Here is a 26,033-nt window from a genome sequence, read left to right on the forward strand (position 1 = left end):
GTTATTTTTATACGAACTGACAATATTGTGTTTTTTATATATAAAAAAAAATATTTTGTTTGACGGTCCTAAGCTTGTCACCTTGAAAGAGTCATTCCGGACAAGGATCTTCGGGATACAATAACAGTTACGGAAATATAATTTCATAGCATGTGTATTATGCCAGAACGTTTATGTACAAATACTTTCCGAAAAAATGTACATGTGCCAGAGCCCGCTGACAAACCAGTTTCAATAGGTACGGTCAAATATTGTATTTGTGGTGGAGATGACGGACGCAGGTTGATACTGAATGTAAGCGATAGCCGTTCAAAGAAGTTTCTTTTAAAAACGAAACATTTGTCTAATGGAGCATGATTTTGTATCGAATGTTAAAACCGATTATTCTCGAAATACTTTTAGTGTCATGCAATATTACATCCTTGCGCACAAAATGAGACATGCCTTCATAATTATGTGGGATGAACAATGTTCGTAGGTGGAATCGGGTCACAGTTAATACTTCCAGTTCAGTACCCACGAATGTAGTTCTAGTCTATTTTTAGAACATTTTTCCCTCTCTCATTTTGGTGGTGATAGAAGAGTTTTATTTATTCTTTTCTGGTAGGGATTTAAAGGTAATTGTTTATTCTTGAGAATATGAGCTCAAGGTGTTGTTTGTGTGTGTTTCGGCGACAGTGCACAGTGAGTAATAAGGCCTTGGCGATGATCCGGAAGTGAAATATGTGTTCTGTTTACATGCTGCTATGTTGACAGTCCAGCATCTCAAAAAAAAGCAGGTCAACCTTTGACGAGAACTTCACCGTGAAGTCATCTTTGAAGGTATTTTAGATTAATATATGATTTGTATTGATTGTCACACAGTTGAAAGGTCAGTACTGAGAAGCAAATGTAGAGAACATATAGTAAAATTAATTGTGTTCAATGTCCAGGTGACGGCTTGCGAGCCTGGATAATCAAAATGGCGGATATGGAAGTATACACGTTTTGTGACGTTACGTGAAAACAACGGATAAGATTTCTCTGGAGTCAATGAACTTTGTCACGTATGACGGACTGATGTATATATCTGCCACAGAGCATATAAAATTATTATACGATTATACGTGTGTTGTGAAGCGCGCGTCAGTGTATGTATGTATGTATGTTGTTGCTGTTATAGGGTTTAACGCTATTTTTCAGCACAATATAGGCTATACATGGCGGCCAGTATAAGAAAAACCCGGGAAAACCCCGTAAAGAACCACCGACCCACGAGAAACTACCGGCAAGCCTTCTCACATATCCACACTGGTCGATCTTGAGACTTGACCCACGCAGACAGAGGTGAGATGGTATCTGTAAAGGTTTCCGTCAGTGTCGATGCAAACACACAAACAATTCCCGCAGGGGTGGGGAACCAGGTCCAGTGGGGCCCCATACTTTTAAGTTTTGAATTGGAGGGTGCATAATTTCTTTATACTCCACTGATTTCCTTTCTTCCATTTGCCTGTGTTTGTTCTTCCGTTTAATTCGAAATTGCAGTTTCGTTTCAGTTTGTGTAAATCATTAATACCACAGTGCCGGCTTTAAAAAAAAAGTACACACACTTAAACATAGAGTTACTTGTCACTTCACATTTGACCATCGTTTTATTCTTGCGTGCGTTTATTGGGTATTATGCACGCTTAAAGTAACCAGACAGACTTCTGCTTTTGTGCCGTTTCGAAACTCTGGATCGGGGTGGGGGAGGCGCTCCAAACACTTGACCTGATCCAGCCCTGTATCACATTTTAAAAAGAATGATATCCAAAACAAGACCCGAAATATATCTTAAACTTAGTATATGCTATAATTTGAGGAAATATATCTTCTGGACGCGTTCCTACGAAAGGAAAATACGTTTAAGCGTGCCGTTATGTCCATGTTTAGATGCTATACTTAGTCAGACATTAAATCTAAAAATCAAATCAGATGAGACTTCTGCTGCAAACCTTGTCAGAATGGAAAAAATATCGAATAATAAAGGGTTTCATAGTAAAGAAAATGTGGGTAGTAGAGTTGGCATGGGAAGGTCATTTAGTAAGAAGTCTGCCAATCCATATATCGCTCCGGGCATCCATCTGTCTCTCGCACTGTACGCAGTCGAAACTTTCCTTGTCAGTAGCCTCAAGCCAATGCCCTGACTTGAACTCGCTTGAGAGTAAATGAAAACAAAAACACTTTATGTGTTAAGGTTTGGCCGCGGTTATATGCTAACGGGTGCGTGAACTGCACATAACGCAAAATCGTGATAACGGCGCGTTAAAAAAAAAAAAAAAAAATATATATATATATATATATATATATATATATATATATATATATATATATATATATATATATATATATATATATATATTAAATTGAGGGGAAAATATAGTTGCTTTTGAGATAAGTTATATAATTTGATTTTATAACCTAGTCAAGAAGTCTCTCAGACACGGAGACAGCTCGAAACGGAGACAGCTCGAAACTGAAGATCAACAATTTGCTTGACTGGGAGAGAATATTTTGTTGCCGGGGATCTAATGGGAGTGAAATCCCATTTCCTAATTCAGCAACTGTTGTTTAATTTTTTTACAATTCATTCATTAAGCATGGATTAACGTTGTAAAAGAAGTCACTATCTTTAATTAACTGATTGGTTGGAAAGAATTAAGGTTGAAATGTTTAAAAATTTTGGGTGGGTGGGACGAGGGTAAGGGGATTTTTTTAATATTCCGACTCCCAAGACGTGTTTAGGCTCTAATAAACAGTAACAAAGAAAAAGTGAAGACAACAAGCTTTATAAAATTTAAACAAAAAATGTATTTCCCTGTTAAAATGAGGAAGAGAACTTACGGTTTTAAGAATCAAATCCAAAATTAATCCAAGAATGATCCAAAAATTATTAAATTAGAAGTCCTGATAATAATGAAACTTGACGAAAATCCAAAATGGAAGGCGATGACGTATGCTATTGCTAGTATAGTGTTGTTGTGTCTACAGTTTTTAGTTGTTCCATAGACAATACTATTCCGGTGTTTGAATACCGAATAAAATTTAAATAAATGTCTTAGTCCAAGAATTCTGTATGAGCACTAAAATAAAATATTTCCAGGAAAAAGAATTAATCTTTTAGAATCCAAACAACTTTAAAAAAATTAAAATGTAACTGTTACAACTAAACGAACACCTTGGCATCAAGCGTTTAAACGCCCAACTGACTAAATTCTCTACAGATGTAAAGGGGCTCGTCGTAGACTACCTTAGGTTGTGGTGTGGTGCTCCCAGTATTATCTTTAATTATTACAGAAGACCCACCCTGGATCGTTTTTGTTAGAAATTGAAGTAGTGATATAGATGCAAAGCTCCGAGCCCCCAGACAGGGATGCCGACAGTTAAATTACTGAATACACAAAAGGTGAAATTCAAATAACAAATTTAATGCTATTCAATTACAGATAATCCTTCCTCAAATGAAATTCAATATTCAGAACCATATCACTCGTCTTTCACTCGACCAAGTGACTGCCTATTTCATCATCTGACTTAGTGTGATAGATTTTCCTTCTGTCCTGTGTTTCTGTTCATCTCATGTTCTGTAGTATTTCTTGACTGGTACCCAGTACTCCTTCAGTCCAACAACCACGTCCTTCAACCTCTTCCGTTCTCTCCTTTACTTGTCTCTCAGAGACTCGGGACCACTCTACCAGGGTTTTTCCCTTCTCTGTCTCCTACAGTTCCTCCTGTTCCTAAAAGCTTCCTGTCCGAAAACACATAAAGACATTATTATTTTCCTCTAGCTATCTAGCCTCACACTAAGCAACAATCTATCATCAGATAAGCCATTACCTTCTTTGGTCACACATTCGTGCACATCGAAATACCCATACTTTCTGGTATGGTATACACGGTATCAACTGCTTATCGTGCATATATCAATATATTTCATCACATCGGTATATATAGATTCGCAATCTTATTATACAGAACAATAACACATAATCAGGCGCATTTCTGTACATTACACTTCAACAAAGTGTACACAGATATCCACATATCCATGCGCTGATATATCCTTACACATTATACTCCTACAAAGTATACACAAATAGTCAAATATTCATATTAACTAATGATGCCCACTGCGACCATTACACAAAGATATAATTCAATTCTACATTTGCAAATCTAGAATATCACATAAATAAATGAACGAGGTTACTACGAATTAACCAAATAGCGAATTACAATATTAATTCTTTACATAAATATTGCTCATATCTCAAAATATGCATGTAAAACACTACAAATGAATCAAACCCTAATAAATGGTAATTCTACGTACTAACGATTCTAGTAATGAAGTATACATACTGCACATAATTAAAGTACAATTACCTTGTTGTAATAGATTGCGACAATCGAGCAAATAAGTCACATACCTTTCCGAAGCTCCCCCTTTGTAATTCCCAGAATAACAATGTTTCCCGCCAATTTCTAATGACGTCGGAGTAGCTTAAAACTTCCTTATGTAACTGCCGCAAGATGGTTTAGCGACTTCTGATGTTTAGTTTCAAATAATTTATTTAAACTTGCGATTCCAGTGCTGGACACGCCTTGCTCAATTCCGAGTGGATGTCGATTCACCCATGGTCTATATAATTATCAGTTGTTGCTCCCTCCCCGGCAGTCTGCCAAGTGTGGATTTACGACCCCCACTTAATTTCCTTTGAGCCAACACCGGCAATTCCTGTCACTCACATGTGAATCGCATTCAGCAGAATAAGGCACAAGTAACAAGTTCCTATGGCCATGTTATATACAACTGGCTTCCTCCCGTCTTTGATGTCGGCTTACACTCGCAACATTTATGAAGCGAATAATTAGTCTCAGGGTCTAGCATATACATATTGCAATATGGATATTGTACCTTACTTATAACGTGACAATAGACATCGGTATAATACCTGAATACTGCGCAAAACAGATGCCCGGATGATGGTCAACCCTCCGGTAAAACCAGAATTTTAAGAACATCGTAGACGCTATTGACGTGTACAGTCACGTAGTCCCACTCAGCCTCGATTTCACTATTATCAATCATACATTAAGAACGAATTTTAACAAAAGAAGTTGTTTACTTGATTCTCAATCAAGGTCAGGAACTAGGTCACCAAAAAAATACAAAGTTCTATTTTTTTGGTCTTTTCGACTTTACAAAACTTCAGGTCACACTAATTTCTGGAAAATATTGTTGTAGTTGTTGTTGTAGTGTTTAACGCCATTTTTCAGCATCTGACAGGCTATACACGGCGGCCAGTATTAATGGTGGAGGAAGAACCCGGGAAACCCCCAGAAAGAACCACTGACCCACGAGAAGCTACAGACAAGCTTTCTCACATACCCACATTGGCTGAATCCGAGATTCGAACCCACGCAGACAGAGGTCAGATGGCAGTGATCCGTAACGGAGACCGCGTTAGACCACTCAGCCACTCGGGGCCCCTCTGGAAAATATCAAATTCCAGTAAACAAAATTACATAACTTTAACATATAATAAAAATATTAAAACTTACAGACAAATAAATTAAATCAAATATAAATTAAATTAAATATACATAACAATTTTCCTGAAAAAAAAGATTATCTTATCATATAAAAGACACAAAGACACACACACACCCCTCCAAAAAAAACCCCTCAAAAACCACCACAAAAAACAACCAAAAAAGTAGTCTGGTCGAAAAGAAAATCGCGGTCTACATTCTACTTCTTTCCGAAAAATAGGTGGTCGTATCCAATGGCATAAAATGTTTGTCAGATAATCTGTTTAAGGAAAGATTCTTATTTTAATTTTTGAGCAGCTGAGATTACGCTTTCATAAGCAAACTAATTGCAGTCATAATGAGGAGACAGTTACCTACGCTGTGTCAAGCTTCTGCCAAGACCCGCTCGACAAAACAATTGGTAATGTTTTCTATCAGCCATATTATTAAAACTATCAGAGAAGTAGTCGTATTCGATCAGACCTCTCACGTGGCTCCCGGGATCTTCGCCGTTCGAGGGTCTGGTAAATGTCCAATTGCACCTTCGAGATCAATCCTACGGATCATAGCTCGGCATATTTTTTTGTCTCGCAGAAATAACCGAGATAGTTGGAAGGTCTACAAAAACAGTTGTATCGTTCAAGCACGTCTTGACGCGGAGCAATACGAGACTACAAGTGTATGAAACGAATACCTCTAATGGGAGGCTCTGGAGATATTATTAACTTCTGAGAGAGTGATGAGTGTAAGGTAAAGTTGTTTAGTGAAAATGTTTCTCATAATTTATTTGTATTGAATTTAAGAAATAAAGGATGACAAAGCGAATTCGCTTTCTTCCATATTAAACAATAAGCAACTATTGTAACCTGTGACCTTTGACCTCTTTGAACCTAATTCACCCCTTTTGAGTCTGTAACATTTATCGGTGACATCTGGGGAACAATTATGGCAAGTTTTATGTTCCTTTCCTTCATCATAACATTGGTTGCTATGTTGACAAAATGTAATGTGCATTTTTAAAACTGATCACATTTCATCATAAGGGGAGGGGGACTGGGCTTGTGTGGGTCTTTGACACTAATAGATACTGTTGTGGTGGAAAATATGGGATATATTATTTTCATGCTTGCGCCTTAAATGTTTTAGTCATACAGCCAAAATTAAATCATACAATAATACTACATGTGTGTTGTTGTTTTTTTGGGTTTTTTTGTTGGGGGGGGGGGCACTCTTCGGATATTATGAACTTCAGAGAGAGTGGTAGGTGTAAATTGCAGTTGTTTACATATGCAACATGCACATTTCAGATAATGTTGGTATACCAATTCTTGTGTTACATGTTTAAGCTCGAGAAAACAGTAGCAAAAGAAGGAGTGAAAACAATAAGCTTTGACAAATTTAACAGTTTAGTTATTACCCTGGACAAATACTGTAAAACTGAAAAAATATGAACTTACATTTTTAAGAATCAAATCCAGAAATAATCCAAGAAGAATCCACGAATACAATTTTTGATGTCCTAGTAATGAAGTGTTCTAATGAATTCAACTTCGAGTCCCGACGAAGAATCCAAGATTGAAGGCCATGACGTATACTGTATCCTTTGTAGTGTTGGAATATCTACAGGTCTGTGTTATTTATTCACAAACAATAATCCGGTGTTGGAAATCCGATTTTTAGAAAAAAGAAATGTCTTTGTTCAAGACTTCTATATGAACACTCGAAATATTTCCAGAGGAACGAATTAATCTTTTAGAATCTCTATCAACTACATGGTTTATCTTTCACCGAATATAAAAACAAAGGAAATAATTTGTACAATTAACAACCTTCTTAATGCAGAAATACTATTTATTTACTAAAGCCGTTGTCACCATTCTTTTTTTTTTTAAATAAAAAGATATCTTGTTTGCAAGTTAAAATGAATTTAAGAAAATATACAAATGAAAACACGTTTTAGGTCCAGATTCTTTTTAAATCTGGTGACAATCTAACTCGCACAAAACCTTTTGTGCAATTTTTTAAAAAATTATTTGAGGCAAATGCGCGAATTGCTAGGGTTTGGAATAGTGGGGTTTTTAGCGCTTTTTTACAAAAAAATTCTTCAAGTAAATCTTACTTGAAATTATGTAATGGTTAAAATGATTACACTTCAGAAATTCCTTTTTATTGTTGGGCTAGGCGTGGACATAGGCTTGGTAGTACAGTGGATAGCCTGATCGACTGATAATCAATATTCTATGGGTTCGAATCCTGCCAAGTCCAGACCGTCTCGTCTCCAGGCTATGTACTCAAAGGTCTTTCATGTCCTGCATTGCCGTTACACGCAGGGACATACACAACTTGAGATGGGATAAAAAAAAAAAAAAAAAAAAAAAAAACGATGTGGGTCATATTTCACGAACATAAACATCATATAAAAGAAATGTACGGTATTTTCCTCTCTGTCAGATGAACTGCACTGAAGGACTTTTTTTATTTCATGTTGTTTGCAAAAATGGTGACTTAAATCCTTCTCACACGTTAGAAATGAAAATGGAGAAGAATGAGATGACTTTGAAAACGGAAGGAGGAAGAGGTCACGACATAAAATGGTTTGTACATATTGATAAATAATGAAACCCAAGGAATAGGCATAAACACATTTTATCACGACATATAACGGAGTGTACACAATTTATATATAATAAAATAACGGAATAAACATAGAATGGAGTGTGTACACGATGATAAATAATAAAACTAAACTAACGAATAGACATAAACAGATTCCATCACATAATGGTGCAATCAGATTCAAATAAGATCTCCACTGTATTACATTAAGTATTACAAAGCGTAACCCGTTAATAAGACTGTCACAACAATTACGCACACAGAACTGCTTAACCCATCCCATGAAAGAGACCAAAAGTGAAGGTTGGAACTGACATTTGAACCGGACTATTCAATACTCAGGTGACATGTTAGAAAGGTGAAGAGAAAGAGATAGATACGGTGATGCAGATTTATTTCAGTTTGTTATCTTTGCACAGCAGATTGAAGATAATATTCATGACTTCCTTTTATACTCAGTGCACAAGACTTTAAATCTTCCCAAAATTAAATATAATTTATATCCACAGGTATGTATGTATGTATGTCTGTATGTATGTATGTATGTATGTATGTATGTATGTATGTATGTATTATGTTTGTATGTGTTGCCGTCGTATTAATGCTTAACATTTCCCTCCAATGTATTGTATATTGATTATCATTAAGACAAGAGATATGGGTGTACATGGTAGTTATAATCTAAACGATTTTAAGCGGTCAGACGTGGTAATGTTAGAAACAAATACTACCTAGTTCACATCTGATACCGATAAAGATTCTGACCCATTGGATTTGGAGTCTGCGTTTATCATCACTGTTGTTTTGATAAACTATTGCCCTGGTGTAAAACTACCAAATTGTTCTCTGTAAAGTGTAGTCGTCTTGTGCCCTAGCTTTGGTGAATATTAAAAACTGGCTGTAAATATACTTTGTGTTGCATGTTATTGTTTGCAACTTTTGTACACGTAACAATTATGGTGGCAGCGGTGGGATAGCAAAATTGTTGGAAATTTGACAGTAATATTGAAAGAGCACAAATACCAAAGTTTTGTCTGAGTAATGTAGCTGCAAATTGCTATTGGATAAGATCTAACTCTGTGTGGGTGTGATTCATGTTAAGCCAAGGATAAACAAAATAAGGATTGAAATGACGACCTTATCGATGAAGTAGGAACGGTCGTTGAAGAGCACAGCATTGCAAGGGATAGAACAAGACGGAAACAGCAAACAAATTTGATGCAATTCACAGATATTGAGGGAGACTTCAGTGATGAAGAACTGTGAAGTGTCGAATTTTGAATTGCAGAACATTTTAAAGCTGAATGCATTGAGCAATTAAAGTTTTATCGCATTTAAGCCATAACGTCTTTATGAAATGTCACTTCGACCTTTCTTCGTTCACCCCCCACCCATATCAGTGTAAACTTCAAAGGAACAGCATTCCGATCCAGTGAAATTGACCGGTGTATCTTAACACGGTCCTTAGAAAGTAAACATTTGAGCTACCAACCCTGACCGCTCGGTAGGAACATATGTCCACTTATATTTTCAAAGGGAAATTGTCACGCACTGTCGTACACAGATTCTGATCTGTCTAAATCTGATCAAAAGGAATTATTTCTTTGGGAAAGATTAGGGACCACCACCTACGATTGGGTAGAATAAACTGGACGTACACTTTAGAGAAATCTGACTCTAAAGTGACGACCCTAGTCGGAATTCTTTAGTCTGAAAATTTCCTACAAGAGGAAACTTCGTCGACTACGGTGAAAGTGTAATCGTGGTTACTGCTTTCCTCGTGAAACAAGGAAGGGACCAGGTGTTCGTCGTGTAAAAAGAAAGGCATGTTTAGTGCTAGGACGCACAAGTCCTGAAAGAAACAGCGACAAGGAACAGCTTTCTGAGAGGAAGACGAGACAGTCCGAAGACAGGTCTACGGGGGAAAGAAAGAAAGAAGAACAAGGTCAGAATAAAAGGAGCAGGAAGTCCATGAAGGGGCAGATCTTAGAGTTTAGGAAGGATGAATAAGGAGACGTTGATATACGGTCAAAGTGAATGAAGGTGATACAACCGATCGTGGATAAATCCAAATTTGACACACCAGTTAAATTCTACTTAGTTAATCCAACCTGAAGTGGCATTGCCGTTTTTATTTGTTCTGATTAAATTTGTTATTTTCTTGTCAAAAGGGGGTTCGTATTGTTTATTTCTTCCCGGTATTCTCGCTCAGTTATCTGTTGAAATTCCATTCTTTTTTCCACTCTTTCCGGGCTATAATATCGAGGGAGGTCATCATCTGGATAACACCAGCCAAACCCAATTAACCACCCTCTAACTAAGAGGGCGACGTTACAAGAACTACATGACATGTAAACAGAGGAAGAGCGTCCTGTAAGAAAACTAAAGAAAACACATAACAAACTAAAATCATCCAAGGACACCAACAAGCAAACTGAGCGTGATCGGTTACAGTTAGAGAGGGAATGCGCAATTGAGAGACAAAACTTAGACCTTGAAAGGGAGAAGTTGCGAATGGAGCACAGACTTAAACTTAAAGAGCTGGAGTTAGAGACAGAAAAGGTGAAACATCAGAAAGACGTAAGTAGTGAAGGGGGATACTAGAACGACAATAGGAATTAGCATTACAGACCCCCCTTGGGAACATATAGCGACAAGGGAAATTTAACATGGAGAAAAATCGTGGGAAACAAATTTTGGGTGATGTAAACGACACTGGCATTACGGTGATGCCCTTTGCGCGTGAACCACAGTTTAATTTCTTCTTCGTCTTCTCCTAACATGTCGTCGAAAATGACCAAATGGGTTTGACGGGAGTCAGAGACGATGCTGTCGTCTTCTTTAGGAATGCCTTCCACAAACACGATGGAATCGCCTTGACTTTCTCGCAAGAGGCTGTACGCCGATTGCCACTCTTTGTAACACCACACGATCCGCTGAGGTGGCCGATCGATCAAATGATGTTTATGTTCGATCAAACGTTTGACGAATTCGGTTTTGCCTGAACCGCTAGGTCCAGCAATGAGCATGTTAAAGGGATGGCGAAGATACGAAGCCTCCCAACTGGCACGATCTAAGTGTTCGTCGATGACTTTGACAGTAGAGGAAGAGGGAGCAGAGACAGCACAGGTAGCCATTGTGTGAGAAATGTCACTTGTGACACGAAAAACAAACAAGACAAGAGTTTATATACTTTTTCAGAACACGTTTATTGAATGTTTTTTTATCAAACATGAATAAGAAAGACAAAAATACATAAAAGCCAAAGGCTTAAGTACAAGGATAAAAGGCACATGATAACTATGAACGTGGAATAAAAACAAGTGTCTGTACAACATGTTTTGGGTAATGTTCTAACCAGTTCTATAGTAGGGGGTAAGGTCACACAAGTGTCCTCCCGAAAGGGTCTTCAGGTCTGTCCACGACAGTCCTGTCCTGGGTGACGGGTTCTTCTGACACCGTCACTAACACGGGTTGAAAAGTAACTTTTTTCCTTGAACAAGTCTCGTGCATACTGGGCCACTTCTTGGGTCCAAGCCTCAAAACCCCATTCTTTCCAGGCACGGACATCTGTCCAATGGGGATGTAAGTCGCAAGCTACACACACATCGTCATACACATCTTGGGTAGCTAAAAGTTGACGAATCTTTTTTTCCTGTTGAGGTCGAGAAGTATCCAGATGAAAACGCAAGGCTTTGAGCAAAAGGAGTTTTTCGTGACCATTTAAGGCCATTGAGGTGGTAAGTACTGATCGTAAAGAGTCCACAAAGAATCGGCTGGTAAACGAAATCCCAGAAAACAAGTCACTAAGACACACACCACTTGTCGTCCCAAATTGAATGGATACAGTTCTTGTAATAATCGATGGTAATGATCCACGGTTTGAATATGGTCATTGAGTTCCTTCCACGGAATCTGTTGAATGATATGTGACATAATCCGTGGCATGGCAACTTGATTTTATAGTGTCTTTGTTTCGGAAGCAATAAAGGTAATTTCTAACCAAACATGTTCGTTCTCCAGTAGGGAATTTAAATGTTACATACTGTAACTGAAACGTCAGAGTTTGTCTAGATGTTTCGTCTTTTTCTAAGGAGATTCCATGTAACAAATGTTGGTAATCCTTTAACTCGTCTTCCTCAGTACGTTGCAGTAGGTGAATCTCCAAGTAACCAAAATTACGAACGTCTGGTCCATCATCATCATTCATACACTGAAAGTGTTCAACAAGGTGTGACCAGTGAAAAAATTTCTGACGAATCAGTCCTCTTATACCATTCAGGTACCAGTGGTTAAAGATCTGGTGACGTAACGGATGCAATTGTTCTTTACGTTTCACTTGTATTTTGACCAGCTCTCGGTAAATGCATTCTCTCAATTCCACAGGCAAAGCACGATTGTTCTCTAGCAAAGTATCCATGAATAGGTCATACTAAATCCTCTTTGGTCTGACACAAGAAATGTACTCTTTGCACAAACATGGTTTTACTTCAGTGTCGAATTTAAATCGTTTAGTCACTAATTTGCACATTACAATTCGTTCAGAAGTTTCCTCTTTCACTAAGTTGACATTGTGTTCAAGATGTTGGTAATTCGTTAACTCTTCCTCTGGAATTCGATGCAGTACGTTTACAATGATGTAGGTAGAATCGTCCATACCAAACCAATCCTTTTTAAAACTAGAGGATCGTTCATCAATGTCTGTCCGATGGAACACTTTCAATTGAATCAATCCTTGTATAGCCTTCAGGTACCAGTGGTTCAAACACCGGTGACGTAACGGATGCAATTGTTCTTTACGTTTCACTTGTATTTTGACCAGCTCTCGGTAAATCTTTTCTCTCAACTCCACAGGCAAAGCACGAATGTTCTCTTGCAAAGTATTCATGAATAGGTCAGTCCGTACAATTCACAAAAGTAATCCACATAGTGAGTAATTTCTGACCACTGCCATTCAGGGTAACGTCCAAGAATGTCACTGAACTCTTTTGATGTAAACGGTCTAAAGCGATATAATAGGACGAATGCACCCTTGACCCAAAGAAATCTAACACACTGGTTGACTTTTTTCACTTTCCTCTTATGAATTTCTCGACACAAAAGTTCTACAGTGACCCATTGAGATTTCACTCTGGCAAACCCCTGCCAAACTTCCTTGTAAATCTTCTCTTGCAGTTCTTTAGGTAATGATTCAATATCGTTTTTGAAATGAAGTTTAAATACTGGTCTCGGTGATGTCCAACATTTGACTCCTAGCCAATCTGGTTTCTTCTTCGTCAACGACATGGTAAGTTACTTCAATGTCTCGGTCCCACTAAGGGTAAGTAATGACAATTCGGTGACCATCGAGCATGTTCTACGTAGGCCGAATCTTACGGTTCCCAGTGGTGAAGTGACACACCGCAACTGAAGCACTTGACTTTATCTCCTTCGCCCAAGTAGAAAAATCCGGCTCTGGCTAATTCTTCGGGGGTCGGTCCTCCCAGATACTTAGGCCATTTTCCTTTGAACGATTGAAGACGATTTTCAAAGTCGCAGTATTCCGACAAACGCACAGGAAACGAATATTCGTCTTTCACAGGTTCGTTTCTATGAGGGTTGAGTGACATGGGCAGGAGTTTGCTCAGGGCTGGATGACATCCGTAGGGGGGTAGACGTGAAGGTGAACATTCCCCTTTAAAACGAAACCCAGTAAAATGTCCAAGAGGACGAGCGGCATCACTTTCGCATCCCACAGGTTTGACACGCACAGCATCCCTTTCCATGATAGGGGTAGGAACACTAAAGTTCCCATGATGCTTTACGGCATCGCTCAGGTCACAACGTACGGCATCGTACCCATCGCAAGGCTCACAATCGCATTCCACTTCCGAAGCCTCACACTTGAATTGTGCCTTTCTAACAACTTGTTCTGTGTTTCTCTGAAAGTATTCATCTTGTTTGCTCGGTCTTGGTAGTCACAATGAACTATCGATCTTGACCATAGCCCCCTTTTTATACTAGTCGCAATGCAGTCTCCAGCTTGTACATCTTTCCTTTTTTACGTTTTTTATATCTTGTTCTGGAAGGTACCGTCTCTAAGGTACCGTCAACATTGTACCGTAGTGTGATGGGTGGAAAGGCCATAGAAAGGTAAGGGCAGTGCAGAGACCATCGAGTATGTTCCAGAATAGCTGAATCTTTATAGATACATAGATCCATTCGTAACTTCAGTCCGCAAGCGAAACACTGTACCTCGTATCCCAATCCTGACTCAGGTCCCAAGTAGACAAATCCTGTTCTAGCTAAAACATGCGAAGAAGGTAATCCTTCCCTATCCGTAGGCCATTTCTGAAACGTGTCCAATCGACGGGCACAATCACAATAGTCAGGTAAGAAGACTGGAAAATGGTAGGGTTTGAACTTGGAGTTCTCATCGGGTTTCTCACTCGATTCTTGCTGTGGCGAAGTCATCTTTCTGGTGGGGTAACTATCCTCTTACAACCAATGTTTTATACCAACGTGTCCATACGGTAAGGTAAAATGATTGGGAAGTCGCACTCGCTTCTGGTACACGATTTGATAGACTTTTTCCAGGGGTCGACTGACGATGTGATGAGTGGGTAAACGTACAATCTTGTTCGGTTGATAGGTGGTCACTTTAAAGTTTCCATCCTCTCCCGATTGCAAGGCTTCTTTCAATACCCCAAAGTTGACCACTCGACTGGTACGATGATTCAGAGTCAGTCCTTTCACTTTGCACGTCGTGTGCACTTCTCCTTGTTTGTCCCGGTATTCGTAGCCGTAATTTTTGGGACCACCACTGACGAAACTTAGAATCTTGTCGTCGGGATGCTCGTCTGTCCAGGCTCCTAAACGGTCTCCTTCGATGTCAGGGTGCTGTTGAATCGGGTGATGGATGTAAATGCAACTGTCCGTGTCAAAGTACAGGACGCGTTCTTCTAACAGTTCTAAAGCTTCGTACAATTTTAAGCGAGCATGGGCTGTCACATAAGCTGCAATGATGACATTTCCAAAAGGGTCGTCTTGTACAAAGTCCAGATCTTCTTCGTAATTGACCAAGATCAAATCCTCTCGAACGACGTCCACGTGTTTCATGTATTTGGTTTTGTCGTGAATCATCTGGAAGTAGCGGGAAGGTTCTGTCAAATATTCCGTCTTGGGTAAACACGGTCGTTGTGCCATTTTACCCCACAAGCAATTTAACATCACTTTGGCAAACGATCGCCTGCCTTCGTTTTTTTCGATGTGGTCTAAAGAGATGCCTTCTTGTTCATAGTATTTCTCTTTGAATTGTATTTGGTCTTCGGGAGTGTGACACCAGGAAGGATAGCCGCTGGCTTCTTGTTTCAGTTTCAGAAAGGCATCCACGTAGTCAGCGAAAATGCCTTTCTGACTGGGATCACCCTTGTGGTATTGTTTTGTCTTGGGAAAGTGGCAAATTTCGTACACTTCTAACAGTTGGTATCCCATGTCCAGAGCTTTGAACAATTCTACGCTGACCCAGGTTCCCGTCAAGGCACGTTCTTCCTGGGTGTGCTGACAAGGTTGGTCTTGGTTGCACGTTTCGGCACAAGTACGGCACAAGGGAAACATCAGTTTGCCTTGACAATGGTGAGGTAAGACGGGATGGTATAGGTTCGTGGGAGGCAAAACTTTACACTTGATCAGACCTTCGTATTGTCGAATGTTTTTCAGGTCGATGTGTTCCGTCAACAATTGCGGGTGCCCTACAGGAAAGCGACAATATTTGCACACGTAGGGATACAGCGAACACACGTCCAAGTATTTCATTTCTTCTCCTTTCTCTTCGTCGGCTTGGTACAGCAAACAGGTGGCATTGGTCCTTCCTCCGTACAAACTATCCCTCGGGTTCAGCGGGTCCATGAACTGGTAACTTTCCACGAGGCGTTTAAACTCGGGATCGGTTTTCATACGGTGATCGTACTCGTGTTCCCACATTTCCACCACTTGGTATCCTTCCTGTTCTAACTTTAGGCGCCGCTGACAAGTGGCCTGGTACAAGTCTTCCATGGTTCGTTGCAAAAACTGATTTTTAGTGCCACGATCAGGGTAACAGACGGGACATCCGTGAAATAAGCAGCCGTTAAACTCGTACACGATCTTGGGGTTTTCTAAGTCCCAGCCATCGACCGAATACGTTCCGATGGTCTTTTCGCCCCCTCCGTTGCGGGCATGCTGAATCCACTTGTCTTCCTTGTCGCACAAGTAATGTAACCAACGTAGGGCTTTGACCGAGTATTGACGTTTGACAAAGTGGGTCGTTTGAGGACTGATGACAGCCACGGTGTTTTCAGGCATGAATCGTTGTCGATACACTAAGGAACACGCTTTGGCAATGGTGCAAGCTTCTTTCAAAGGATCGACCCCTCCGTGTTCCATGAACAGTTCTCGAAATTTTCCACAGCAACGCCGTAAAATGTCCACGTCGGAACGACAATACTTTAGCATTTCTTCCTGAAAGTCGAAAGGGTCCGAGGCGTGAGCCTGGTACCAAGCGTAGAAAGCTTCTCGTTGTTCGGTACGCATGTTGTCGGGGTCGTAATAGTGAGCCTCAGGTAAATGGGGTAGAACGGCATGTTGATTGGCTTCCGTATTGAAAAAGTGAGGAAAGTACCCTTTAGCCATTTCTGTCATTCCAAACGTTTTAGGCATTCGACTCAAAGGCATGGCCAGATAGCTCATCGAATCTTTAAACTGTACTTGTCCCACTTGCATGAAAATGATTTTGGCTCCGTTCAAAGTCACTTTAGGACGTTCGGTGCCTTGTTCCGTATAGTACCTCAAAAGAAACTGTCCATCGTATCCGGAGAAATTGTGAGCCATCACCGTGGCATGACGATGACAATCTCCGTAAAGTTCGATGTCCTCTTGGCTCCACGTCTTGTCGATGGGGTCTAAGACCCATTGGGCAAAATCGGCTAACGTGTTTGGTCCCCGAAAGATTTTTTCACGTCCTGCAGGAATCTTGCTGCAGTGAGGGCAATGACTGAAAATAGGTTCTTGAATGCACTTCTCGCACGCTCGATGAGCCACGCAGAAATTAGGAATGTGAATGCCTGTCTCTTGCATGCATTCGAAATCGAAAAAGATGAAATTGCCTTTCTTCTTGTGACCATCCTCTTTCTCTGGTGGAGGTTGGTATTTTTGCACGTAGCATTGGTGTTCCAAGTCCACGATGTGGTGACAAATGTGACTTTTTTTCTTTCCTGAACATACGTGTGCCTTGATATTATTGGTACGTATGACTTGTTCACACGTAGGGCACAATCTCAGGAGTTGACAAGCGCATTTCTTCTGTGAACCTTGCGTTTTCAGATGTTGTTGGTAACAGGTAGGGCTGACAAACGTGCGCAGACAAGTTGAACAAGGCACTGGTTCTTCGCTCAGACAGGGTGAAGAGGCCAAACATCCTGAGCATTTCAATCCACAATGCTTGTGTTGCTCTCGATTATTATAACCATGGTCACATTTCTCACAGTAATAACCGTATCCCAGGAATCCGGTGATACTGGTAATGGTATCGAAATGGTCATCGTGATAATAAACATGAATGTATTTTCCGTCCTTAAAATCTTGGCCTCGAAACAACAGAGGCCCGCGCATTTCTTGAGGGTGCACTTTCAAGGTGTATCGTGGAGCTAGGGCATCTTGCAATTTTTGCATCTCAGGAATGCCACAGGGTGTGTCTTTGGACAGGCCAGCTTGTTGTAACAGGAGTTCTGCTTCATTTCGTTGTTTGGCTCGATCGCATCGTTGAATAGTTTTCCAGGTTCTTTTCCATTCTACCGTGTCGTTCTTGTTGGCATAGGTTCGTCCCACCACGATGGCACGGGCTAAACACATCTGGTCATGAGGATTGTGAATTTGGACGAGGCTACGCTTAATGCTGCGAAGCTCGTTCACCAATAACATCTTTTTGCGTCCGGTTCCTTGAGGAGGAGAGACGTGGGTCATGTCCAGTGTGGCTTTTCCATCGGTGATGTCAAACTGGTCATTAGATTGTTGCACGTGTTGAATCTTGTCCATGACTTTGGAAGCGGTCAATTCTGCAGGGGTGCTAAACTCGATCCAAACAGGGGATTTCAAACCGTCATGTTGTATGGAAAGTCTCAAGCGATCGTCTTCTTTGGGTTGACATTGTCGTTTGAGTGAGGTGAGCAAAGAATCCCACACCCCAGTGATAAACACTTCTGCTTTCTCTAACGGCACTTCAGCCTTGAAATCTTTAAACTTCACCGTGTATTTGTAAGCCGTGGTTCTAAATTTTCTAGAGGAGCGCTTTTCCGTCTCTCGAATGGAATAGTATTTTTCAGGGTTGACTAAGGGTGGTGAACTTGGTTTAGATGTTTCAAATTCTGGTTCACTCATGTCCTCTTCAAAATCACTGGCATGAATTTGTGCCAAGATTTCAGCCCTGGTACGAGGCGATAGATCACGTTTCTGCCTCTTACTTTCTTCTTCTTCTTTCTTCTCAAATGAATAGGATCGTTTCATCTTGAGTGAAAAACGTCAAATGACTCAAGTTCAAACACCATAGAATAATTTATAGTCATGGCAGACTAGCGTATATAAAAGGGTGTGTGTCTTGTTCTTTCACTATTCATTTCACTCTCAAGCCGAGCACAACGATGGAAGAGACTAACCAAATCGAACGTTTCGTCAGAGCTATGCGAGGGGTCATTAGAAAATTCTCTTCAGACCAGCCGACGGACTACTCTCCTTCCTTTCGAGATAAAAGTCAAGATACTTGCTATATCTGTCAGAAGAAAGGGCATTGGTCTTCAGAGTGTCCAGACCGTCAAAAAAGAACAAAAACAGGGGCTAAAAAAGACAAAAGTCAAGATACCTGTTATTATTGTAAAGAAAAAGGACATTGGTCTCCAGATTGCCCAAAAAAGAAACAAGAGGAGTCAGAAGAAAAGAGGGATTCTTCAGAAGAAGAAAGGGATTCTTCGGAAGAAGAGAGGGATTCTTCTGAGGAAGAAAGAAGACAGGTGAAGAAAAAGAAACAGGAGAAGAAAAGAAGAAGGGAAGAAAGCGAGGAGGAAGAAGAAGAGGAAAAGAGTGTGACGGTGAAGAAATTTAAAAAACAGAGAGACTAAACAAGGAGACAGAAGAAGTAATGAACTTTTGAAAGTTTTGTATTGTGAATTGTGAATTGGATTGTAACAATGGATAAAAGAATAAATTAATGATATAATGTAAGTGTCTTTGAGTTGTGATTTTAAAATAAGAAGCTACACTCACGCACTCATACAAAAAGACACGTACTATACGGGTAAAATGGGTGAGTTATTTTTTTTTTTTTGATTTATTGGCAAATTGAAATTGTATTTCTTTTCGAGAAATGTGGGTGGCCCTGAAAAGGGCCTTTTTTCTTTATGGTGTAGGGGTGAGTTTAAGCAATCAGCTTTAACTGCCTTAAGCCTTTGCCACGGCCAAGGCCTACTTCTGGACTGCGTAATGTTGATGATGATTGGGTTGAAATCACTAAGGGTGGTACGGTAGGATTAGTCACAGGGTTGACGTGTTTAGCTCGGGAAGGTCGTATTCTCTTCGGTCGTAATAAAGAAGTCTGATACATTTGTTTCAAACTTCTTACCTCCGCTAAAATGTCCAACAGTACCGTGACCGTTTGATTTTCACCCTCTTGTTTCTTTGCTGCTGCTACTTCTTCTTGCTGTTGTTTTTTTCTTACCTCTTCTTCTTGCTGCTGTTGCTGTAGGAGAAAAGCTTGTTCCGCTTCCTTTTGTCGTTGTATAAATTTCTCCAATTCTTCTTTATGTCTCTGTCTAAAATTCTCCACTTGCGGTAATGAAGAAGGTAACGAAGGTTCCGGAACAAACTCTTGCGAGGAGAGAAAATCCACAAAATCCCAATTCACCTCTTCTGAAAGTAAGTCAGGGTTCCCTTGGGCAGTCTCCCCTGTTGGTGCACCCCAATGGATCGTTTTCTGAGTTTCCGTCATATTGAATCACTGTCGCATAGATTGACTGTACACAAGCGCTAGCAAATCTATATAGACCACGTGACGTCACAGACTGCTCTCTTCAGATTGGATGCGAGCTGACTGAATTTTGTAACGCGTGTTGGGATTGGTGAATGAACTCAATCCGTTTCAATCCTTCCTCTACCTATAAATAAGCGCAGTTCACTGCATTGATTCACCTGTTCTCGTCGCTTCAAGATGTGGACCACAGTTGAGTCATCCACCCTTGTGTCTTCCATGATGTTTAGGACGGACATGCTCATGTATGTCCGATCCAAGTGGACCGTTGTCCACAGGACAAACACCAGCCTGTGGATACGTAGGATCTACGTTGAAAGACAAGGATGCCTGAAAAGAGTGCTGATTTACGGACCAACAGTAAAACGCAGCCTAAGGACAAGAAGAAGACCAATGCGGTGCCCTTTATGTTAATGAATACATTAACATAAACCCAAAGGCCCTTTTCAGGGCCAGCCATATTTCTCGAAAAGAGATAGCCTTTCAATTGCCTACCCCTTTTTTTTATTTTTTATTTTTTTAAAAAAAATATAAAAAAATCCCATGTTAATTTCCCTTGTCGCTATATGTTCCCACGATTTTTCTCCATGTTCAAATCCCCTTGACGCTCAACAGTCCCACGATTTTTCTCCATGTTAATTTCCCTTGTCGCTATATGTTCCCACGATTTTTCTCCATGTTAAATTTCCCTTGTCGCTATATGTTCCCAAGGGGGGTCTGTAATGCTAATTCCCATTGTCGCTCTAGTATCCCCCTTCACTACTGACGTAGATAAAAAGAATGGCAGCCGCACCCCCCGCCCCACCCCCACACATTCAAAGTCAAGCTTAAAACTTACAATCATCAAGCTAATGAAGATATTCGGTGGATATTCTTACATTTCTCTCAGAATTTGACGCTGATCAAAGAAAATGGGCCGAAGAAATGAAACCCTGCAACTGAGAACGCTGCTAACAAGGGAAGAGAGGTAGCACAGCAAACAAGAAAGAGCTATGTTTAATATAATTTGTGTTGGATGTTATTGTTTGCAACTTTTGTACCCCGTAACAGTATGTATGTATGCATGTTTGTATGTATGTATGTATGTATGTAAGTATGTATGCATGCATGCAGCCGTGTCTGTGTGTGTGTTTGTGTGTAGTGCTGTGTATTGGGGTGAGCGGGATGGGTTTAGATTACGTTGGGCATGTGTAGAGTAATGCTTTGCAAGTAATTCCAAAAGCATGACCAGGATGCTTTTTAATTTGTAACAAAAGAATACTTTAATGAGATAGTCTTTTTGCTAGCATAAATATTACAATAAATCCGCGTTGAACAAGGAACTCTGATGTCAAAATGTTCCTAAAATTGGACGCAAATTGTTATTGTTATGGACTTTAACTTCTATGCCATATCGCGAAACTGCCCCGGTGACCCACTCAGCTGGACAGACTGTCCCGATCACCCACTCGGCCTGACAAACTAAACTTCCCCGGTGACCCACTCGGCTGAAAAACCTCCCCGATGACCACTCGTCCAGGATAAACTAAACTTACCCGGTGACCCACTCGGCTGAAAAACTTCCCCGATGACCACTCGTCCAGGACAAACTAAACTGCCCCGGTGACCCACTTGGCTGAACAAAATAAACTGCCCAATGACCCACTCGGCTGGACAAACTGCCCAGGTGACCCACTCGGCTGGACAGACTGCTCCGATAACCAACTCGGCTGGACAAACTAAACTGCCCCGATGACCCATTCGGCTGGAAAACTGCCCCGATGACCACTCGTCCAGGACAAACTAAACTGCCCCGGTGACCCACTCGGCTGAACAAAATAAACTGCCCAATGACCCACTCGGCTGGACAAACTGCCCAGGTGACCCACTCGGCTGGACAGACTGCTCCGATAACCAACTCGGCTGGACAAACTAAACTGCCCCGATGACCCATTCGGCTGGAAAACTGCCCCGATGACCACTCGTCCATGACAAACTAAACTGCCCCGGTGACCCAATCGGCTGGACAAACTAAACTGACACGGTGACCCACATGGCTGGACAAATTGCCCCGATAACCCACTCGACTGGACAAACTAAGCTGCAACGGTGACGCACTCGGCTGGACAAACTAAACTGCCCCAGTGACCCACTCGGCTGGACAAACTAAACTTCCGCGGTGACCCACTCGGGTGAACAAAATAAACTGCCCCGGTGACCCACTCGGCTGAACAAACTGCCCGATGACCCACTCGGCTGGACAAACAAAACTGTCCCGGTCAGCGACTCAACTGGACAAACTAAACTGCGCAGGTGACCCACTTGGCTGGACAAACTGCCCAGGTGACCCATTCGGCTAGTCCAAATACCCCTTTTGGCCCATTCAACTGGACAAACTGCACAGGTGATCGACTCGACTGAATATACTTAACGAAAACATACTAATCACAGTAATCACGCTATCAAAATGGAATTGCGTAATGATTCACATGAGGATAGCTATCAGTTCGATGAGTAACTCAAAATATCTTTAAATCACTATCACCTTCCTCCCCCACCCCGATAAAATGTGACGTGCTGTTTACAGACATAAGAAAAATGGAGTGGGATGTACATTTATATTATGCCACTGACTTAATCATTAATCATCGGCTAATCTGAGGTACCGAGATTAATTTGATAGTAGTAATATGTGACAATAATTTATTTGACTGAATATGTGTTCGTCAGACTCTTTCCAGACAAGGACAAACCCCAAATAATGTTACAGATGTGACAGAAGACATGGCCAGAGGGTGTCTAGACGACTTGCCCGGAAATAACCTATTAGTGATAAACAGATAGAGTCCGTGTTATTTCCGGAATGTATCGGATACCAACGTTTTAGTTTAACAAGCCTTCATATAAAAGAAAACCACAATGAATGCCTTAACTGTGACTGCATTACAGTCATCTAACCTCCCTCTGTAACCTAACCCAATGCCCCTACATGGATACCAGTCGATTAAAAAAGACGTTGTAGAAACCGCAAATGTAATTTGTCACAATATCTATGCACAATGTGCGTGTGCGTGATTTGGAATTTTACGTACCTTTAACAAAATTTCGGTCATATTTATGCACATCATGATTCTTTAAAAGGAAAACGAATGGCTTTTCCGGTCGGGCATGCATTCTTTTTTTTCCCCACAACTAACCGTTTGTAGTCGCGAAGAAAAATTTATTATTTTTCTAAAATTAAATATTTTGAAAAATATATTTACAGTGCCGGATTACCAAATAGGCAGAGTAGGAACTTGCCTATGGGCCCCAGGCCTTTTAGGGGCTCTGCGACAGAGGATACAAATACTATTGATAAAACGTATTAGGAGATAATTTGCAAAGGGGGTCCCAAAGATTAAGACTGTCTAACTAAAGGCCTCCGTATGATTTAATCCGGCACTGTATATTTAGCGTACGTACATACATACATACATACATACATACATACATACATACATACATACATACATACATACGCACACACATACATATATACATTTCTTGAGTTGACCAACTACCCCTGCAAAGATAAATCTGGGAAAATATTCCAAAAATTGATCTTGAAAATTTCACTTGTCCCAAAATGATTTTAGGTTGCCCACGCTTGTTTGGATAGGGAATTGTCATTAGCTATGATGTCGTAGCCTCAACTTGATTTGTTGTGGTTGGGGCTACTGTAATGGAACAAAAACAACCATCACTAAAGTCAGAAAACAAATTGCAGAAATCTACAATATAAGTATAATCATGTTGTGAAAAAAGTTTGGCTTAATTTGAATGTATTAAGCTCTAACACGATAAAATATATTGGTCTGGTTACACTAACCTCACCGTGTCCGCCATGACAGATAACGCGAGACTCTCGTCGTGACCCTTTTCTACGTAAGGCTTGCCATACCATATTTGGATATTCTATTCTATGTTATTATCAATCAAGTGGCGAATAATGGCTTCTTGCTGAAATTTCAAAGTCGCCGATAAATCGTATTTACTTTTAATGCGCACAGTTACTGACTCAAACCGCACCATATTTTTACTACGATTTGTTTACGTTTCCAGACAAGGCCTCAATGTCATTATATGGCACACAAACAAACGAGGCTGAGAACGGAAGTAATCATTATTTGAACTAATATCGCGGACAATCTAACCGAAAATATCGGATATAAAAGGTAAACGAGATTTTACAACTATTTCTACGATGATTTTCGATACTTCCTGAGTTAAATAAGAAGGCTACTCAATTTATTGGATTATATGCAAGGAATGTATTCAAATTGTTGATATTAGGCTGAAAGAGCGCCGGGTGTGAATCACGTTCGGCTTGCTCCATTAACACATATACGCTCATGTTAGTACCCTGTCCACGAGGAATGAGTATGGGTTCTACTATCAGTACTAGGCAAACAGAAACACTCACCTCAAATTACCTCGTGCAACCAAGGTTAAGGACAAATACTAATATATACATAGGTTTGCTCTTGTGATATATTCCAGGAAAGGGGGGGGGGGGGAGCGGTTTCCACAATTATCATTTTCGTTTCACAGCTATCAATGTATATGTCAGCTGCTTTATTAGTAGATACTTCTTTTTATTTTGTGTTCTCCCAGCACAAGGTGTTCTCCAGTCTCCAGGTATGTGTGCGTAATGTACAATGTATATATTTTTATTGGTTAACTTGTTAATGAGGTAAACAAATTACAACCACTAACTGCTGATTTGATATCGCCCTTTGTCTGTGAGACCTGTCGTTCAAATTACGTAATTTCTGTCCACGATTTTCGATAAATTTCTTCTTGATTGTTCAACTCGGCTATTCAATCAATTTAAAAAAATCACAGACATAGAATAGAACATAACAAAACAAAATTTGCCTTCAATGACAATCCTCTCTGGTTACTGCATACTACGGCGTTATACTTATATACTGTGAGGACGGGTGGATCTGGGCGGTGGGTGGGGTGGGGAATACAGTGACCACACTCATAGGGTTGCCATACGTCCTCTGCCCCCACTCCCCCCCGACATGTCCTCATTTTGGTTCTTTAAATCTCTACACATTTCGATTGGTAACACTACCAAAACCTCGCCCCCCCCCCAAAAAAAAAAAGAAAATGAGCGCAAAACAACCAGAAAATTTAGATGGCTACATTTATGCCCCGAAAATCCACACACTGCAGACGCTTTCAGCCACCACCACCATCGTCCCCGTCGAGGTCATCTTCGTCATCCTTTTTTCTTCTTCGTATGCTTTTGGGGTCTTTTTTTGGTAGAATTTAATATTCTGTTATGTGGAAGGGACAGAGTTCTGGTGATCATAAGCAAAAGCCTTAAATAATCCTCAAAATTCAGCTAAAATACATTGTTATTTGGGGTTAATAGAGGATTGGCCATATAATATTTATTTATTTAATTATTATTATTATTACTATTATTCCAGGGACTGGGATTTTGTTGAAAATAAAATTCCTGCCATCATATGGCTTGACAAATATTCTTGCTGTGATATATACAAAAAATAACACATTATAATCCATTATACTACGTATATATATATATATATATATATATATATATATATATATATATATATATATATATATATATATATATATATGTGTGTGTGTGTGTGTGTGTGTGTCAATAAAAATAAAATATCCCGTTTTTTTTATAGAGAATATCTCAGCCCCTCATAAAAAATGTCCTTAATCAAGTCTAACACACAACAGCTGCTTGCAAGAGGTTTATTGCCTGGTTTCATTGTGCTTTGCTTCGAGTATACATGACGTGCTGACAAATATGACAGTATAA

At 40.2% G+C, this 26,033-nt stretch overlaps 1 long non-coding RNA gene across 2 annotated transcripts; it reads right to left on the minus strand.

Annotated features, from left to right (window-relative positions):
• Nucleotides 1-3,425: 3,425 nt before the first annotated feature.
• LOC149790414 (uncharacterized) lies at nt 3,426-24,069 on the minus strand. Of its 2 annotated transcripts, XR_016423839.1 has the most exons (3): nt 24,048-24,069; nt 5,411-5,513; nt 3,426-3,766 (listed from the first exon to the last, which is right to left on the minus strand). It is a non-coding gene; the product is annotated as an uncharacterized LOC149790414 (long non-coding RNA). The 2 variants fall into 2 exon arrangements; XR_016423838.1 differs by having other exon boundaries at nt 3,426-5,513.
• Between the last annotated feature and the right edge of the window lie 1,964 nt (nt 24,070-26,033).

The sequence above is a fragment of the Sinohyriopsis cumingii genome, chromosome 10, assembly GCF_028554795.1.
Source record: "Sinohyriopsis cumingii isolate HCF-2022 chromosome 10, ASM2855479v2, whole genome shotgun sequence".
NCBI lineage: Eukaryota > Metazoa > Mollusca > Bivalvia > Unionida > Unionidae > Sinohyriopsis > Sinohyriopsis cumingii.